This window comes from Salvia miltiorrhiza, chromosome 8 (genome assembly GCF_028751815.1).
Source record: "Salvia miltiorrhiza cultivar Shanhuang (shh) chromosome 8, IMPLAD_Smil_shh, whole genome shotgun sequence".
NCBI classification, from domain to species: domain Eukaryota; kingdom Viridiplantae; phylum Streptophyta; class Magnoliopsida; order Lamiales; family Lamiaceae; genus Salvia; species Salvia miltiorrhiza.
The window spans coordinates 47,328,780-47,335,051 of record NC_080394.1 but is presented as its reverse complement, the minus strand read 5'-3'; the positions used below and the strand labels follow the sequence as shown (position 1 = coordinate 47,335,051).

At 39.1% G+C, this 6,272-nt stretch overlaps 1 long non-coding RNA gene across 1 annotated transcript; it reads right to left on the bottom strand.

Annotated features, from left to right (window-relative positions):
- Window positions 1–3,552: 3,552 nt before the first annotated feature.
- LOC130996904 (uncharacterized) lies at window positions 3,553–5,965 on the bottom strand. The gene is made up of 3 exons (XR_009092879.1): window positions 5,853–5,965; window positions 4,419–4,479; window positions 3,553–3,841 (listed from the first exon to the last, which is right to left on the bottom strand). It is a non-coding gene; the product is annotated as an uncharacterized LOC130996904 (long non-coding RNA).
- Between the last annotated feature and the right edge of the window lie 307 nt (window positions 5,966–6,272).

Here is a 6,272-nt window from a genome sequence, read left to right as displayed (position 1 = left end):
GTAGATCCCTTGGCAGCAACAAGGACCTCTTTCCCACGGCCCATCACTCCCTCTGCCGCAACTAGAGCATTCAACAACTCATTAAGAGTGTAGTTGACTTTGCTCATAACGACATTGAGACGGAAGTTCTCAAAGGTCTTGGGGACAGTATTGAGGATGATATCGACCTTGGCTTCGCCTTCGATACCCCCTCCTAGCAGATCAAGCCTGTCAAACAAATTTGTCATATGCATGATATGATCGTGCACAGGACTGCCCTCGCTCATCCTACAAGATAAGATTTCTCTCATCAAGTTAAAGCGAGCAGACCTCTCGGACTCCCCATAAACCTCCTTGAGGTTTAACATGATGGTCGCTGCGTCATCCATGACCTGATGCTGGAGTTGCAAAGTTTGCGACATAGTCATCATAATATAGCACTTGGCCATATTATTCGACTTGTGCCACCTTTTATGCGCGTCACGTTCCACATCAGTCGACTCATCAGTTAAGGCCGCGGGACGTGGAGTGGTAAGCACAAAACTGTGCTCACCAGCGTCAAGTATGTACATAATATGGCGTTTCCATTCGGTGTAATTAGGACCGATGAGAGGATTGTTTGCTAGAATGTTAATAATCGGAGACATAGACATATCTGAAAGTAAACAAATAAACATGTAAGAACATGAAAAAACATATAGTTCGTAACAATAATATTGTAACCTTTTGATAAAACAATATTAATGAAACCTCCAACGGCTCAAAGAATCCCATGTGCAAGCCACGTTGGGTGGACGTTTACACACGAACTCCTTAACCAGACTATTTACCTAGTCATTTAATTTCCATCCATGTCAACTTAACCTTTTGACAAAGGAAATTAATAGTTGGCACCTTAACTAGACCATATCATCATCAAGAAGGGACTCCTTTGGGAGTTGTACATTGTACTTGATATGATATCTAAGCAATGACCACATTTTAACCTTGAAAATTAAATTCTCGAAATTAGCATACTCACTCGGACCATGCCGCTTTCAATTAAATTTTCTTGGTTATCTTATTTAATTCCATTCTCCAAAGTACTTGTGAAAATTACACAAGTAAGCCACGTTGGGTGGACGTTTACTGCATAACTCCCACTACTTTAATGGTTTAAATATTTTTTATAGAAACCACTTCTGACAAACTTATGAAAAACAAATATGAAGTAAGCCACGTTGGGTGGACGTTTACTCATATTGCTAATCACTTTGTCTAGAGACCGCATGTGGAGGTCTAAAATAATTTTTAATTACTATAAAAATTATTAAACAGCTTAGTCTTTTTCTTTCAAAAGGTTTGTTCATGCTCAAGCACATAAACCTAAACATGCTTCTCTAGAACGCAACATGTAAATCATGCTCGCAGAATTCTAAAACATATTTAGGAAAATGATAAACCTACTATCATGCTTGTGTAAGCGCAGTTAATAAACAAATATTAACAAGCAAAGACGTGCAAAAGCAGGTAAAGAGCATAAGGGATTAACAACCACGACATGCAAAGAACAGTAATAAAAGAATTAAAATTCTTCGTGACCCATTCGTGGAAACCCAACATCTATTCTATTACAAAATAAAATAGAAAAAGAACATGCCCAAAATAGAATAAAAAACTCGGCCCGAACACATGGGCCCGTCAAGCTAGGGTTTGGGCCCCCTAAGGTTTGAAACGCAGCTAGGGTTTGAGAAACCCTAGCCGCCGCCGCCGCCTTCCATCACAGCCGCCGCACAGCGCCGCCCGGCAGCACGCGGCGACCCGGCGCTGTCAGCAGCCCCTTCCAGCAACCTCCAGCAGCAGCAGCTCCTTGGCGAACTCGGCGGTAGCAGCAGCACCCGACGGCAACAGCAACGGCAGCAGCGGCAGTGCGCCGCCCGCCGGGCGCGCAGCGCGCAGGCGCGGCCCCGGGCACGCACCGCCCCTGCCGGTGGCTTCCAGCCCTCGCCCAGCACCTGCCCACCTCGCCTTCAGCGTCCAGACCGACCAGAGAACAGCAGCGGCCGCGCGGTCGCCGATCTGGGCGCGCTGCGCACGGTGTGCACGCACCCGCGCGCGCGCTGCCCCTCGGCGCCCGCAGCCCCTCGCTCCTGGTCACGAACGCCTCGCCTCGCCACGCCTCGCCACGGACCAGCAACCTCGGTGACAGCAGCACGCAGCAGCGCAGCAGCGCAGCCGCTTGACCAGGCGATAACACTCATGTTTCCATTGTTTTTAGTGTTCATATGATGTCAATTTTATAGGAAATTGAGTGTTTGATAATTGTTTTGTGCTTAAATTGTTTTATCTTGTGAGATATGTTACTTTCTCGTACTTTGATGAATTTTACAGAAATATGGAGTTCGAATTTGGACTGTTTATCTTAATGAAAGTTGTAGTTCGTCTCGATACGAGTTCGTAGGCTCAAACGGATCATCAATCGGAGTTCGGACGAGGAAGATATGGCCGAAACAAGAAAGTCGCGCACAACAGTGAATAGTGCCCGACGGGAATTTCCGAATTTTCGGAATTTTGCGGGATTTTCGGATTTTATCAGTATTTTCGAGCTCTACACTGTATTTATCTCCTGTGCCTATATATAGGTCCTTTCCCTGACCTATTAGACACATCTTTCACATCTCTTTACCTCTCTTTATTTCTTTTCTTCTTCTTTTTATTTTTAGACTTAGAATTTTATTGCTTCCATACATTAGCTTTATTTTTCCTGCAAGATTTCAGCTGTCATATTCAACATTCATTCCGGGTTTTATTTAATTCAGTTTTTATTATTGCTTTCTTTTTAATTATGCTTTTGTTTTATTTTGCTATGTCTGGCTAGTTTCTTTTTCCGATTCTAGGGTTTGTAAATAGTTAATTAGATTTATGTAATTTATTTGTTAATACCTTTGTGCCTTCCAGTTTATGATTCATAATTCCTGGTGCTTAATTTCTTGTGAATTATCTGATCAATAGTTTGCATGTTTAGCTATTCGGTTTGAGACCTAGCGGAGATAACTGTTTAGCGGATTCAGAAATGTATGATATGATTTTAACCTTGAGACCTAGCGGAGATAGGTGGATCATAGGGAGCTATTCTTAAGAGCTATTGGGAGTTAGTAGATTTTCTTGAGACATAACGGAGATAGATAATTTACTAATCTACGATCGTTGCTGCTCTAGCGAGAGTGATTGATTAATTAAGTGATCTCTCATCATAACTGGATTAAAATTGGTTAATAGGATTAATAGATTTATTATGTGGATTTAGTTAATGAATTTACAACCCTAGGATCAATTGTCTTTTAATATTCGATTTTTCCTACGTGTTTTTAATTATTGTTATTTGCGTTTTAGTTTAAGTTAATTAAACCTTCCTGCTTTCGTTTACCTACATACTGTGAGAGTTTGTTTAGGAGATAGATTGTCGCAGCCCGATATAGCCAGTGATAGCGTATGCCAAGTATCGTACGACTAATAAAAGAAATAGTGAAAGAAATAGGAATACATCTTGTTTTAGCGGAAGCAATTGCAAACTTTACTCATTTTAAAGAAGGATTTCAAGACCAAAATAATTACTAGCTTGGGTAAACATGATTAAGCCATTGAAACTTAGCAAGGGTCTGAGAAGTATTTCCCTTAAGGGATATTACAGACATAAGCAAATTAAATAAAGAGTTTCATCAGAGTTATGCAGCGAGATGCGTTACTATATGTGTGAAGACATATAGCAGGGAGTTCAAATTCTTATAGAGTCAAAGCTTATAAGGATAAATATAAGACATAGGAAAGACACAGCCAACTGACAATTCCAACAGCTTTCACCCATCCTCGCGCCAAGCCAGACCTGCATATTTAGAAATACATGCAGGGCTGAGTACCAAAAAGCACTCAGTGGACTCATGCCGGAAATAATTGAAATGTTGCTCTTAGAGCTATATGTCAATCTTGCCCTTTTCAATGCATCAACAGGATTTAACTGAGATTAAAAATACCTGTTCATGTTTTTCTGTCATAAACTCATTTGCATCATCATAATAATATCATTAGTCTGCAGACATTAAATATTCACGGTATGTGCCAACTATGAGAACTCATATACTATATATATAAGGTGAAGAGAAGGAGGCCTCCTTCAAATCACCGTGACCGGCCGACTAGAGACGGCTCACGATCACCTCTGCGCACAAAACCTTTACTGTCATATAAATCAGTCAAAGGCCGATATCTTGCATCATGATCATAATCATGTCTTTCATAGAGGCAACATACCATATCTCATTCTCATCAATAATAAATATGGCAAGTTGACAATTTTCATAATACTCATCAATAATGCTTCAACATGCTTAATTTTCATAAGAATTTGCATTTGAACTTATTATCATGGTAGCTAGCCATAATAGAGTTAGAATAAAGCCCACCTGTCTCAGGAGTCGATGACACAACGCTCGGGGTCGTACTAACGCCGGCTGTCACTCGAACCTTTAGTGGCGCACGTGGTTTAGATTGCCATGTGACAAAATAAACTCTAGTTAGAATTCATCTAACTAATATCTCAATATTTATACTTGCATCAATGCTTAATCTCATCTTATAACTTCTCCACTATTTACCCAATTGGACCTCCCAATTTAATCGGATATCTTATCCAATTAAAAGACTCTCAATCCTAGGTAAATAGCATTCATAAAAATCACATAGTCATTCATGCTTTAAATAAACAAATATTTCACATAATAATATAAATGAATTATCTCAATAGTCAAATGACTTAAAAGTCATTCTATGAACTTGAAATCTTTTTCCTTGTAGGGAAATTCTCAAATATTCATGTAAGCCTTGAAAAATATTTATAAAACTTTCTAGTAGCATTTTCATGCCATATCATGGTGTATAATTCCACCAAAGCTCTTTAAAAATTCTTAACACAAAATCAAGGTAAAATTTTCGGACACTACCAGTTTAACATTCTGTTCTGTCTCAACTTTAACGAATAAACTGCTTTAACCCAGGAACCTCCTGGATTCGAGACTTATACCGATGAAAACCTCTTTGAGTCAAGTTTCGTTTAAAAAAAAGTAGAGTGAAAAACTCCAAGTGGTTTAAGAGATATGGGTGTTTTCCCACAGTCTACCAGATTCGGCAGTTTTGCACGACTGGAAGCTAGGATTTTTCAAAACTAGTAAACGTTGGCCAAAGGGTTTGAAATTTTACAAGAATCTGTATAACACATGTATCTTTCTACCATAAAAATTTGGGAGGCTTAATATTTTTGGAGGTCACTGAAACGTGTGACTATAGGGACTGCCTTTCTAAATTTCCGGCGGAAATGCGCAGTAAAACAATTATATTTTAAAAAGGTAGTAAACGAAGTCCAAATGACTTGAAATTTTACCAGCGTCCTCAAGACACATATATCTACACTCTGTAAAATTTTGAAGATTTTGGGACGAGGGAAACCTCGTCGACCGATCAGTCCAGAACGTAAGAAAACTTCTCAAAATGGTTGAAATTATCACATATGCACATATCATCATAGATCTATACTTTCATCACCATTCTCATGCATTTTCACACTAATAACTCATCATGCTTCAATTATCATAACATATAACTCTCTCAAGGGTTTCAAGAACTATCTTCCATTCTCATGCATCTACATGAAGAAGGGTATGAGCATATGAAAAGTAGTGAAAGTTTTGAAGGAGTTCATAACACTTTCTTTCACCAACATTTTCGAAAATCACAAGAGTAGAGAGGGGACTATCATGCTTCAATATGCTTCAATATACATGCCTATATATCATGAAAATATATATATATATATAACATAAGAGGAGGATTGAGGTTGCTACCAACAAGATCAATGGAGGTGGAGTAGAGGATGATGCGTAGTATGCTTGGAGCTTGAGCTTGAAGATGAACACTTTAAGAAACCTTAGTTCTTACTATATTTGGTGGAACAAAAAAGAAAGTAAGGTGAAGTGATGTCGCAGCCCGAAAACCGACACTAGTGATAGTGGGGTACGAGTATCGATACGACTATTTTTAAAAGAATAAAAGATAAGAAGAATAGGTCGAACATCAAGCGGAAGCTCGCATGAAAAAGTGCTAAGGAAAACTCCATAAATCAACTCCAGGGGTATAAACGTCAACATCGTCATAACTTCGTAATTATCAGAAATTTCAAGAACAAAAACAAAGCGGGTATAGTTCATTTTTCATAAGGAATCATAATATTCAGAGTATTGCAGCAAAAGGCGAATCGATTATAT